The sequence below is a fragment of the Bombyx mori genome, chromosome 16 (assembly GCF_030269925.1).
Source record: "Bombyx mori chromosome 16, ASM3026992v2".
NCBI classification, from domain to species: domain Eukaryota; kingdom Metazoa; phylum Arthropoda; class Insecta; order Lepidoptera; family Bombycidae; genus Bombyx; species Bombyx mori.
Window position 1 is genome coordinate 11,359,662 of NC_085122.1, and position 14,786 is coordinate 11,374,447.

At 42.7% G+C, this 14,786-nt stretch overlaps 1 protein-coding gene across 1 annotated transcript in view; it reads left to right on the forward strand.

Annotated features, from left to right (window-relative positions):
• The first annotated feature begins 671 nt into the window (after window positions 1-671).
• CPR56 (cuticular protein RR-1 motif 56) overlaps window positions 672-14,786 on the forward strand; it is a 36,188-nt gene continuing 22,073 nt past the window's right edge. Inside the window, exon 1 of the mRNA NM_001173230.1 lies at window positions 672-731. The gene's annotated coding sequence lies outside the window, so the exon portion shown is untranslated. The remainder of the gene's footprint in view (window positions 732-14,786) is intronic.

Consider the following 14,786-nt stretch of genomic DNA (forward strand, 5'->3'; position numbering starts at 1 on the left):
ATTACACACCGAAAAAGAAGTTTCACTTCTTTCACATGCAACAAGCTATGCGTTATGATAATCGCCTTATCGTTGCCGCCGCTGACTACACCTCGAATCCTGATCACGCAGAAGCCAGTCACCGTTGACGCTCTATACATGTTCTTACGGATTCATCAGATCCAATAACCTTTGCATTAGACCCCTTTTGCTCGCCCACCTGTCCTGGTGAGACTGGAAAGGCTTCCGGGCCACTAGTAATCCTTCAATACTAAAAAAAAATTAAACAAGTTGCACGTGCAGATTTTTTTTTATAACGACTATTATTCTGTAAGTAAGGGCTTATAAGAAAATGAACAACGGTTTTTTATTTCTTTTTCTTTATTTTCACAGTCTCTTTACTAAAAAAATATGTTTATAATAATGCATTTTTGATACCGATCATCGTGAACCAATGCCTATAAAAAAACTTAATAATTAACAAATAAAAACAAAACTCACAAATAACTCACGCATCCACTATGAACAGGTACGACTTTCGAACAAATAGTTGCACTGTTATTTTACCATACCTCCAAATACAGTTTATTTCTACTTAAATCTATGTGAGTAAAGTTGATATTCCTTTAAAAGTTTTGTATTCGTTTTGTGTTGTTCGGATTCGTGGCATTCACTAACTTTCGTTGTTGGCCGCAGTTGTGTTAAGCGTTGCTATCACACGGTCACGTTGCGGTCTTGTGCGCGATTCAAAGGTGAGTACCATTAAATTGTATTAATTAAATTCGTCTACTCCTTTATTAATAGCTAGCTCTTCTTTTTTTTTTATTGCTCAGATGGGCGGACGACCTCACAGCCCACCTGGTGTTAAGTGGTTACTGGAGCCCATAGACATCCACAACGTAAATGCGCCACCCACCTTGAGATATAAGTTCTGAGGTCTCACGTATAGTTACAACGGCTGTCCCACCCTTCAAACCGAAAAACGCATTACTGCTTCACGGCAGAAATAGGCAGGGTGGTGGTACCCACCCGCGCGGACTCACAAGAGGTCCTACCACCGGTAATTACGCAAATTATAATTTTGCGGGTTTCATTTTTATTACAGAGAGAGAGAGTCTATTTTTCTGACTAAGCATTGGTCTTAGGGTATCCATTAAGTCAACACCAGACAGAAATGTAAACGCGAAATCGATTGATTTGTTTCATTGATATATTTATTCTCTTATTTCATTAGACGAATAGATTTGTTTTTAAAAAAAAAACTTGTTCCTTAAAATTTGTTTTTGTTTTACTTATATACAATTTTCGACATTCCAATTCTTTAATTTTGTATTATTTATTTTTATTGTATATCTACTCTTGAATTTTAATTGTCTATACTAATATTATAAAGAGGAAAGATTTGTTTGTTTGTTTTTCGAATAGGCTCCGAAACTACTGGACCGATTTGAAAAATTCTTTTTCCATTAGAAGCCGACATTGTCCCTGATGAACATAGGCTACTTTTTTTAAATTGTTTTTTTTATTTTTTATTTTTGGTTTCATGTGTGTTTTAATGTTTCCGAAGCGAAGCGAGGGCGGGTCGCTATCGTTTATAAAAGGCGAGCTGAATTCATACACGAGCTTTATTCGAACAGACAAAAAAATAATCAGAAATACATGTTTTAAAAAAGTTTTACACAATGTGTATACATATTACTTTAATATGTAAAAATAGTTTTAACTAACTCGTTTTATTTAATCCTGACAGTGACATCCACTGTTGTCGATGAACACTGACAATGCCAAGGGCACAGCTAGTCGTGCCACGGTTACATACTCTGTATTATTTTTTAAAGCTTAAGTTAACCTCATACGAAGCATTGTTAGGAATACACTATAATTTTCTAAAATACATTTTGATAAATGAAAGAGTTGCTCTTTTGTTAATTATAAGGATTAGTATTTTTATTTGTATTTAAAATTCAATTTGATACAACTTATAAATTTAAATTGATCATTTAAACATCCTATTTGCGTAAATACATGTAGACGGGGAGTGCTCTGAGGAATTGTTCGAGATGATACCAACATCTCGCTTTTACCATCGCATCGCCCGCCACCGGAGTAGAGTTCATCCATACTACCTGGAGTCACTGCGGTCATCCACAGTGCGTTTCCAGAGGTCTTTTTTGCCACGTACCATCCGGCTATGGAATGAGCTCCCCTCCACGGTGTTTCCCGAGCGCTATGACATGTCCTTCTTCAAACGAGGCTTGTGGAGAGTATTAAGCGGTAGACAGCGGCTTGGCTCTGCCCCTGGCATTGCTGAAGTCCATGGGCGACGGTAACCACTCACCATCAGGTGGGCCGTATGCTCGTCTGCCTACAAGGGCAATAAAAAAAAACTGTTTAAGAGGATTAGGCATTCGCTTGTTAATTTAATAATGTTTGGAATGATCTAGAATTTGGTTCTAAATGTCGCGGTGAACGGATCAGCTGTGACAAGCTTCGACCTTCTGCATCAAACATTAAAAGCCAAATTAAATTTTCATTGACACGTGCAAATTATGACAGCCATGTCTGGGCATCCTGGTCTTAATTTGACGACATTGGACTCTGGTATCAATGTCGCTACCCAGCATTCCCTAGAGCACAGGTAGGAATGGAGGAACTAAGTCCAAATAAAAGTGCTCCGTAAAGGATAAGGAAGATGTAAATTACAATATAGAAAAGAAATTGTGTGTGTGTTTTTGAAATTCGCTCTATTTTACGTACTACATACGTCACGTCTACAACAGAATTATATTAAAAACAAATAAATTCTTTCAGTTATAAAGCACACCTTCTATTAAATTAATGTTTCATAAATACGTGAAAAAAATATGTATTTCCAACTATGATGCTTAAATAATAATAATAAAATAATTTAATATCTTGATTTTTAGTAAATTTGTCTTTAATAAATTTGTTAAAATTTTATCAACCGGATTGCTTCAATACCTACTGCGAAAAATTTTTAACTTACCGTGATAGGTAGGTATATATCGTATATAGGGGTATAGGTATAGGAATATTGGTATACAGGCCTCCATTCTGCCTATTTCTGCCGCGAAGCTCTCATACGTATAAAGCTTTGTTGTTCATAATTATTATTATAAATACGAAGTTTTTGGTCCAAGGAATAACGTAACAGAACTTTACATAACGTGCACACAATGCCATAAAAATATATTTATGTATAATTACATGAACATACATACATACGAACAAAACTCAGTTACTTCGCAAATTCAAGTGTAATTTTGAAATTATTCAATTTTATGACCTTTAGTTTTTTTTTCTACCTAAGCTGATAGCTTTGAGAGGCTATATCAGCGTAGCCTTAACTAGTAGGTGTTCTCGCGGGGCTCAAACCTGATGACGTTGCTAACACAAACCCTAGCAAGAGCCATGCTTCGTAGAATCTACCACCGGATCGGAAACGCGACCCACTGAGAAGATCCCGCGAGAAACTCAGTGGGACCTTTAGTTGGGGCTTGGCTGTTCCTCCTCTTTTTTAAACGCCGGAAAATCCATTTAAGAATACCATGGTTGAGGGGGGCAACAGGCCGGGTTATGCCCTGGCATTCCTGACATCTTATTTTTTCCACCTAATCGTTGGTAGCCTTAGGGGCTATTCCAACTACGCGTGGACCGGTTGGTGAGCTTACAGGCTCAACCTGAGAGAATTGCGCTGACGTTCATGACCGATGGTAACCACTCACTATCAGGTGGGTCGTACGCTCGTCTGTCTGTAAGTCAAAAAAACAAACAAAAGAAAATATACCCAAATAAATATGAATGTTTGTGTTACTGTTAATTTGTCAGTGGAATGGATCGTGTTCGTATAGAAGTCGTTTTATCTGATTAATTTTTATTTTATGACTAGGTTTTGCCCGCGACTCCGTCCGCGTGGAATAGTTATTTTGGCATAACGGTAAATTTTACCTCCCACTTCACTTACGTAGAAAGTGAAAATACATATCTTTGAATTATAGAAGGTTAAGGAGCTATATAAACCCCTATTTTGAAACATTCTCTATTGGTGCTCCACTTGTATTGTCCTTACCGTGATGTTATATAGCCTTTAGCCTTCCTCAATAAATGGGTTATCTAACACTGAAAAATTTTTTCGGACCAGACCAGTATTCCTGAGATTAGCGCGTTCAAACAAACAAACTCTTCAGCTTTATAATATTAGTATAGATTTTTATCTTATGATTCGAGTAACGTTTCCATCAGAAGGCCGAACTGCACACGGAAGGTAAATACTCAGCAATGCTCACAGCGGCTCGTGAATAGATTTCTTTAATTTTTATTTCGTTAAATTCGTAGACTGACAGCCACTGATACCACACAAACCGGTAGAACTAGAAGCATGAAAGTTCTTGCATTGAGATATAAAGTTGATTTCACAGAAAGAATCCCGCAATCCGCATTAAGAGATGAAACGGTTGCTACAATTCCATTAGAACATCGGTATATCCTGGATATTTTATCGCTGATACTCTGTAAGGTCTATCATCATCTATTGGGATATGGACATGTGATGAGACGAAATGAAAATGGGGTTGGTAAGAGAGTGTTAACTATGAATGTGGAAGGATATAGATGAAAAGGTAGACCTAAGAAGAAATGAATGGATTGCGTGAAAAACGATATGGGCAAGAGGGGAGTGAGCGAAGAAATGGTATATGATAGAAGAGTATGGAAGGAGAAAACATGTTGCGCCGACTCCAGGTGACTGGGAGAAGGGCAAGATAATAATAATAATAATAAATAATAAAGATCATTTATTGCCTTTCACATCATAAAATGAAATACAAAAAAAAAGAAAAGCAAAAAAAAGAGAAAAAAGCAAAAGGAGGTGGCTCAGCTATTGCTGTTCAAGGTTGATAAATTGAACAGCGCTGATTTTCAGTCACCCCCGTTTCCCTTTGGTTCTTTGCGGGAATGAAGACTCTGTACGTGTGTACATACTCAGAATATGATATAAATTAGTAAAATTAGTAAATTATAAAAATTTTAGAAAAAACAAAATAAAAATCAAATTAAATGGTGAACCCGAAAACAAAACCAAAAATTTAAGAAAAAAACAAAACAAAAATCAAATTAAATGGTGAACCTGAATACAAAACATAATAAGCACACAGTAATAACAACCTGTGGGCAGCTTAAAAAAAATAAAAAAAAATAAAAATTTAATAAAAGGAAGTTTTCACAAGCTAGGATTAAATTAGTTACTATAAATACTATAAATTAGATTAGTTTTTGTGAGTCCAAAAGAAATGATTTTAAACGATTAATAAAGCCATGCTTTGTTACATTGTGACGAATAGGTGGTGGGAGATCATTCCAGCAATGCGTAGCTGCGTATTTAAACGCTCCCCGAAAAGCAGCTGTTCTGTATTTGGGCGTCAACAATGGCTTAACAGTAGCTCGTGAGCCATACCTGTACTGAGTACTTCTCCAATCCAACTTCTCATACAAGTACCTAGGTTCATGTGTCGAAATCACTCCAAATAGTAAGACTGCTAAGTGCAACCTTCTTCTAGCTGCCATTTTCAATATATTGTGATCATTTAAATAGGGCGTTATGTGTCCTCTCACGGGAATGTCAAAGCAATATCTGGCACAGGCATTTTGAATGCGTTGTATTAATTTTTCAGTTATTGAGAGTAAACAGGGACCATAAACAGTATCACAGTAATTTAAATAATGATAATGATGAATGATGACTCCGTAAGGTCTATCGCATATTCTCGGGATCAACGACACGATGTCTCCAAAACGTCCCGAATAAACTGTTTTATTCGGTTATACGTCCGAAATTTAAATCGAAGGTGTTCCGAACGAAAACGTCTAGAAATTTCGGAAATTAAGTAGAAAATCGAATTTCTTCTTCGTCGCTTCCTCATTACTGAGGGTCGTGACCACCTTGGTCCAGTTTTTGCACCAGCTTCCTCCAATGTTGCCTGCATTCAGCCTGCTTAATGGCGCCCGGGAGGCTGGTGTTTGTGGCCTCCTTGACAATGTCCGTCCACCTGGTTGGCAATCTTCCTCGACTTCTCTTTCCTTCCACGTGAATAAATCGAATACCAAATCCCATACTTCCATTTGTGTACATTTCATCGCAACCTAGAAACATTTTAAAGCCAAAAAACTGGACAATAAAACGAACCGATGCTATTAGAAGGTAACTAAAATCGGCGAATTGACCTTCAAATTAATTAACGATTCAAGGTTCGAATTCGCGGAATAGTCTTCGATCGTGAGGGGTTACGGAAAAAATACCGGTCATATCAATATTTTATGACATCAGATCATAACGCCACTTATGATGGAATGCATTAAAATCAAACAAACTGCATTAGTTTTGTTGCCTAAGAAGGCAGATGAGCTTGCCTGATACTTAGTGATCACAGTCGCTAATAAATATCTTTTCAGCACCAGACCACAACCAGGGATTAGGGCTATTTTCACCTATGTTTTGAAAAGGACATATTGTCCAAGACACTAAAGAATGTGGACTTAAATCCAAAGACGGATGACGCGTGTCAAAAATAAAATAATTTAACGAACTTGTTGAGTGCCGCGTTTCCGGGAAGTAGGGATGTACTGTGTTCCAGTCATGCGATGTTCAGTTAGAGATTTCACATTCCTCAAGGTACATCCGTAGAACATATTTTATGGTACAAAGAAAAAATTACCCTACTTAATCCTGGGACTCCAATAATAGACGCACTCAACGCACGGTTGAATCGCCTATCTACGCCAAAAAGACAATATCTTCGGACTTCTTCGATGTTACAACTGGGATTCTCTTCTTCAACCCGTGCCCACCCAATGCTGAGTGTAGGTCTCTTCGAATGCACCTTGACACCAGACCTTACCAACCACTTTGACAGGTCATCGGTCCACCTCGTCGACTGTCTGCTCACGATACGATATCCAGAACGAGGTCTCAACTCCAGTACTTTTGTACCCTACCGATTCTCAGTGCGATGATATATATGGCCGGTCTCATTATTCTCCCCAGATTGCATAACCTCTCCTTTAGAACATAGTAAACGTTATTATTATTGTTTTACGTGTTCTTCTTCTTTTATTGATTTACGTGTTGACTGGGTTATATGCCAGAGTCCACTAACGTCACAATGACCGATCATGACCACATTTGTAGGAAAATCTGAGGAAATTAAAAATATTGCTATTTAGTATGTGCCCCCTTTAGACTTGCAACTTTTTAAATGCATAATAGCTCTGTCTATTTAATCTCTAGCTCTGTCTATATGTAAAGTCTGTACGCCTAGACTACGGAACCGATTTTGAAATTCAAGTTTTTTAAATAGCTCGTATACTACGAAAGAACACAAGTTACCTTTCATGCTACAGCTAATTACGTATCTCCCTTCGCGCGATATAAGCGCAGTCTGTGAAGGCGAAGCTGCAAGCGGAAATCTAGTGCTAACATAACGATATGAGTCGCCACCTAAAAAGTCAATAATCGTAATGAAGGCCAGCCTCTCGGAAAGGTTACCCAACCTCCGGTTTTGCTCCATTTCACACGATTAATACGTACTTACTGAGCAGTATCATAAGCAAGTATCATTGGCAGATGATTGATAGCACCCAAAGGTTTTTATTAGGGGTCTAAAAGTTGCAACGGAATAGGTATCGTGAATTAAAATTGCACAATTTGTAAATTTTTTAAAACTTATCATATATACATATAAATAAAATTGGAGTGTCTGTTTGTAATATTGAAATAGCCTCTTTTTACTACATGCGTATGTATATACGGTATATATACCAAAATAACATTTTTTACAATTTTTGTCTGTCTGTCTGTCTGTTTGTTCCGGCTAATCTCTGGAACGGCTTGACCGATTTTGACGGGACTTTCACTGATAGGTAGCTGATGATAATAATATAAGGAGTAACTTAGGCTTTTTTTTGAGTAGCTTCGCCCAGCGGCTTCACCGCGGTACGACAATAACCGCGGGTAACATCACGGGACTCAGCTTTTTGTTTTTTTTTATTGCTTAGATGGGTGGATGAGCTCACAGCCCACCTGGTGTTAAATGGTTACTGGAGCCCATAGACATCAACAACGTAAATGCGCCACCCACCTTGAGATATAAGTTCTAAGGTCTCAAGTATAGTTACAACGGCTGCCCCACCCTTCAAACCGAAACGCATTACTGTTTCACGGCAGAAATAGGCAGGTCGGTGGTACCTACCCGTGCGGACTCACAAGAGGTCCTACCACCGGTAAGTTCTCATTCGCATTTTTCCATCAGCTTTAGATGAATAGAGTAGAAGAATAAAATTTGCTCGTGAACGTGGTTTGAACGTTAGCTTATAACTCGTTTCGTCAATCGGCGCTGCCGCCGCGTGGAACAACTTTGACCAACTTACGCTGTGTGGTAATATGGATCTAACACACCATTTTGTAACCTTTGGCACTTGCAGTACTTGGCGAGTCATCGGGATTCGATAATTTCGACAATGGTGAGTATAAATGTTAAAGTTTTGGCACGTATTACAACAGGATTCAATTTAGTATAATCGTGAAAACTTTTTATCATGGATCGGTCGGGCGTTCTATGCATATAGAAGAAAATTGGGCACCAAAAAATATCACATTAAAAATACAGAATAGTTCAAAAAGTTATATAATATTATCACCACCTTTTCATAATTAAAAGACTAACGCACAATGTTTCTGAAGAAAATCTTGTACGCATATAAATTGTTCAAAGTGTGATAAAAAAAAAATTGGGAATTATCTTATTCCTGTAGTAGAAGCTGCCAGAAAATTCATGGGATGACACAGATGTTAAATTAATACATAAAGGTAATAACAATATGGACTTGATATAAATTTCATTGCACCTACAACTATTTACTCTGCACTACCTTTGGTTGACTGGTAGATAATGCCTTAGGCATTAAGTCCGCCAATGTAAATTTTACATGAAGTGTAATATATAAATAAATGAATTTATAGTTCATTTGTGTTTAGTTAAAATGAGCTCACGAACTGTCTGCTAATCCACCCTCGGAGACAAAGAACTGGAATGATTTAAATAAAATTAATACTAGATAAAAATCGAATATTATTGCACTAAAAGTACATATGACTTCAGATGCTATGAGTGTCTTAATTCTTTTTGAACAAGTGGGCGTGCATTGTGTATCTTAACCGCCCACTACGACATTGTGTCAACAGCGTCGTGTGAATGTTCTCGAGGAATCTGAAAGATATGATAGAAACTTAAAAATTATAGTCCCCCCAACACCTCCTTCCCCTAAATTTTAAAATTCGAGGAAAATTGATTCAGAGCTATTCCTTGGGATTAAAAAGCTTATGCTTCTATTAAATTCGAAATATACTTTTAATATTATTCCGATTCGGATTCTGGCAGTTCAGAAAATCTTTTTTTTTTAATACTTATACTAGAGACTATAAATTTTGTATGAAGAGTTTTTTATGAGTTCTAAAAGTCTAAAGCAATTAGTAACTTTCATAATCTAAGAAGGTTTCTATTTTTCAATGATAATTAATTTATGACGAAGCGTTGCTTTTAGTCTCTTCAATCATCGGTCGCCGTATTCGTCATACTTCAAAGAGAAAGATTTCGACGCGCGAACTAGCCTATAAACACAACCCAATAAGTTTCTCATCAGTAGTTTCAGATCTTCATTTAAATCTTCTCAGTAGGTCACTATTCCGATCCGGTCGTAGATTTAGCGGAACACTGCTCTTGTTGGGCTTAGTGAGAAGAGAAGAAGGGTCGTCGTACCCCTTTCGGGGGCACGGAACGGGCCTCGGGGCAAACCCCACTACCCGGGCTGAAACTCCCTACCACATAGGGCAGGGGTGAAGTAGATGCGGGGAGGACTTGGGGAAGGTACGCTGTTCGCAGCGTGCACGGCTGCACTACATCGACAAAATAATAAATACTTATATATAATACGATGGGCAGTCTGGTGACGGCTCGATGCCCGCGGCGGTGACACCCCGGCGCCGGCTGCTGTCCTCTGCTTCCTTACAGCATTTTTTTTTTTTTTTTTTTGTTTTTTTTTTTTCCTTACTCACTAACTGCGACTAACTACAACTAACCTAAAACTAACTAAACTACTATATACATACAGGGACAACAGTCAGCAACCTTGGGGCCCGCCACCGGCCCCATGCCGCGGCCCCGCCTCTACAAATCAGAGGGGGAGCCGCGACACTAGTTTGGCGCTCACCCGCTAAGGGCTCCCCAGAAGGGAAAGACCGTCGCGGGGAGGGACCGATATAATCACTCCCCATAAGGGGGAGTGGTCCACCCTCGGGGGTGGAAAATGGGTCCCCATAGGGGGGCACCCCAACGATGTGGGGGGAAATGACGAGTGTGGACAGCTCAGTCCCATGGGGGCACTCATTATGAGCACTCCCATATCACTCCGATTAAGCCGACTATCTTACCATAGCCGGGGGTTCCAGTAGCTCCCTTGGTAGCGCCAGACCATCAGGTGGTCTAGCGTGCAAGGGAGCTAAATTGTGGAGATGCTCGAGGGGTCCACCGTCAGCCCGCTCGTAAAGATTACGAGCTAGCCTCCGGATGAACTCCTCGAGCGACTCCACATCCAGATCCCGGGCGATTACGGCATTACTGACGTAACGCCCTGCTCCGACTATCGTGCGAAGAGCCAGATTCTGCTGGGCCTGTAACTTCACCCGCGTGACCTGCGGGATGAGGTGATACCAGGCCGCAGCTGCGTACGTGATACGGGAACGGACATACGTCTTATAAATGCCGAGCTTAGTCCTGACCGGCAACCTGGAGGCCAACACCGGCCGGAGGAGGAATCTCGCGTAGCGAGCGGCCGCCAACGCCTTATTGGCGTGGGCGGTCATCCTCAAACTCCGGTCGATATCGACCCCCAAGTACCGGACGCTGGATCTAAACTCGACATTAGCGCCACGGAGACTGAGCTGTCCCGGGACGACTCTTGTGCGGACCGGACCGAAGAGGATAGCCGCGGTATTCCCCACGTTGACCGCGACCCTCCATCGGTCCAGCCACTGGGGCAGTAAGTCCAATAACCTCTGCATCCTCGAAATGGCCGCAGAGGGGAAGTTGGATGACGCGAAGTAGGCGCTGTCGTCGGCAAACAGCGCCAACTTCACGTCGGCTTCCCAGGCTTCGAGGTTTCCCTCGAGCGTGGGAATATCGTTGGTATAGAGAGCGTAGAGGAATGGTGCCAGGACGCTCCCCTGCGGAACTCCGGCCGTGACTGGGCGCACCGACGACTTGGCGCCCTCGACCGCGACAAGGAAGGATCTTCCCTCCAGGTCCGCTCCAGCATTTCGGCCAGGACATCGGCGCGGGCCTGAGCCGAGAAGCATCGGTTGCCCCTCTCGTCCACGAGTGGACAAGTCGGGGCAGGCCGATTTGAGAGCTGGCGACAAAGCCGGTGGAGGGATACTGAGGAGGGGTCCTCGCGGGCCTCCTCGATCCTCTCCTGCCAGGCATAGCCCCGGAAGGTGCTAATCTTTGTCGCCAGCTCCGCTTCCAGTTCATTAAGCTCGCGCTTTATCCTGGGACAACGAGTTGTCGCCCAGAGCCTCCTCAAGCCCCTCTTCCGGCGAATAATCGCCTTCAGATGGGCCGGGAGTATACCTCTGGGCCCGCCGCTGGGCACAAGAGTCGTCGCCTGGTCGATCGCTCCCCTGATGGAGTCAACAAGGCGGGTTGCCGCATCGTCGACCCCATCAGGGGTGTTGGGGTCCTGAATCACGGGAAGGTCGACTAGTCGTCTCTTAAAGAGCTCCCAGTCGACCTTCGGTCGTAGGGGCGAGGTCGCAACCCGGGTGAGCCCCATTCCCAGTGTCACCAGGATAGGGAGATGTGGGGTACCCAGGTCGTACAGTGCCTCGATCGTTACGGGGCACCGTAGCCCCTTGTGCACACACACGTCCAGCACATCGGGCTGATAGCGCGCGGCGGTCGGGACGTGTGTGGGTTCGTCGGGGCCGACCACGGAGTAGTCGCCCCTATCGGCATCTTCTAACAGCCGCCTGCCCACCGCTGAGTTAAGTCGGGAGCCCCACGCGACGTGCTTCGCGTTGAGGTCCCCGACCAGCAGAGCTGGGCGGCTGTCGTGATTCAGGGCCCGTCTTATGTCCTCAGGGTGAAATTCAGGCCCCGGGGGTCTATACGCGGCATAAATCCGCATATCCCCCCCCGAGGTGTGTACCCTCACACCGACCGACCTTGTCGATGTGAAGGACAGCAAATCCAACTGATCATGCACCACGTCCCGCCTGACGAGGGCCGCAGTGCCCCTGAACGGCCGCTCGGCAGGGGTAAGCTCGTCACGTCGGTACATGAAGTAGTTTGGAATCCTGAACGCATCCTGAGGACGTAGCTTGGTCTCGCCCAGGAGCACAACCTCGGGGTTGTACTCATTGGGCTTAGTGTTATCACATTCTGTCAGGTTGAGCCCGTGAGCTCACCTATCTGTGCGGGCTTAGCTAGAAAGCACCTTAGGCTACCAACGAATAGGTAGTGTGAGAAAAAAAAAAAGTCGCCAGAATTTTAGATGAACTGACACTTGTCATTAGCGCCATAAAGCACTGAGTTTCTCGCCGGATCTTCTCAGTGGGTCGCGTTTTCGATCCGGTAGTAGACTCTGCGAAACACTGCTCTTGCTAGGGTCAGTGTTAGCAACACTCCAGTTTGAGCCCCGTGAGCTCACCTACACACGTTAGGGTGAAACTGAAATAGCCTCTCAAGGCTATCAGCATAGGTAGGAGAAAAAAAAGTGCTATAAATTAAATGAATCGTGGCCTAAAGGATAAGACGTCCGGTGCATTCGTATCGAGCGATGCACCGGTGTTCGAATCCCGCTGGCGGGTACCAATTTTTCTAATGAAATATGTACTTAAGGATTGTTCACGATTGACACTTCCACGGTGAAGGAATAACATCGTGTAATAAAATCAAACCCGCAAAATTATAATTTGCGTAATTACTGGTGGTAGGACCTCTTGTGAGTCCGCGCGAATAGGTACCACCGCCCAGCTTATTTCTGCCGTGAAGCAGTAATGCGTTTCGGTTTGAAGGGTGGGGTAGCCGTTGTAACTATACTTGAGACCTCAGAACTTATATCTCAAGGTGGGTGGCGCATTTACGTTGTAGGTGTCTATGGGCTCCAGTAACCACTTAACACCAGGTGGGCTGTGAGCTCGTCCACCCATCTAAGAAATAAATTAAAAAAAAATGACTCAAAATAATAACTAAACAAATAATCGTCTTGACCGAATGAAATAAAAATATCTCGTTTACAAAACTAAGGAATGTTGTTATTCTTTTAGAAAAAGGAAAAAAAAAACTCGAATTTTAATAATATATATGTAAACCTATTTTTTTCAACTTGAATATCTGACATTTAAAGACACGACACAGAACTTTAAAGTTCCAGATACGTTATTAATTCATTACGCTATTATCGTCGTTATGCCTTGAGACGTGAAGGTGATTTTTCTTTGGCCGATATTAAAAAAAATATGACTTTTGTATTCTGGCTAATAGTTTTGGGTAATTAAAATGGTTTTGTATTATTATCATCGTACAAGATCGTGAGATAGTAGTGTAGACAAAGGACGTAAAGACATAGTTTAAACGGTAGGCAGCGGCTTGGCTCTGCCCCTGGCATTGCTGACGTCCATGAGCGACGGTGACCACTCACCATCAAGTGGGCGGTATGCTGGGTTTTTTTTTTATTGCTTTGTTGGATGGAGGAGCTCACAGTCCACCTGGTGTTAAGTGGTTACTGGAGCCCATAGACATCTACAACGTAAATGTGCCACCCACCTCGAATAAGTTCTAAGGTCTCAGTATAGGGGGTCGGGACCGGGGTCGTATCCGTGACCTGGCCCCCTAAGAGCTAGGGGTCCCACCCGTTTTGTGCGGGGAGAGACCCAGACATGGGGTGGCGTGCTTTGCACGCTCACCCGCAGTAGGAAGCCGGGTGATGGTAGACCGCGTTCCCCCGACCGCTCTGGGGGAAGGTGTAACGCGGCGCCATCAAAGCGGGCTCTCGGCCCGCTGAACGAGGGAACCGGTGGTCGTGTCGCTGGCGGCCGCCGGTCCGGCGTCCGTGGGACGGTGGGATGGATGTAATGTGCTTTGCGTCAACCCTGTCCCGCCGTTTCAATAGCCCCGACTGGGCTACTGGGCTCCGGCCCGGTCCGAGGTAGGGCGCCGGTTGTGAGCGGCAGGAGTTTTTAGTGAGGTTCAACTCCCACATACCCCACCTGCCGCGCGGGTGGGGATCCGGCGATTTTCTCCTGTGGAAAAAAAAAAAAAAAAAAAGGTCTCAGTATAGTTACAACGGCTACCCCACCCTTCGAACCGAAACGCATTACTGCTTCACGGCAGAAATAGGCAGGGTGGTGGTACCTACCCGTGCGGACTCCCAAGAGGTCCTAGCACCAGTGCCTATACGGCACTAATAAAAAAATAAGTTTATCGGATTGAGGTTAGCACTTCAGAGAAAATTTTTCGTGTACCATTAAAGTCCAATAGGTAACGCGCGTGCAGTCCTCGACATTACGAGTACAAGCATAAACTCGAAAATCCATTTTCTCAACTTTTGATGACAATTTCACTTATAATTTGGCATACATTGTAGATTTCAATATATACATGTGACTAATTTGAGGATACGTCATGTATAAAATTTGTTAGCTGGTAATCGATTCGCATTTAGTATGAATATACATA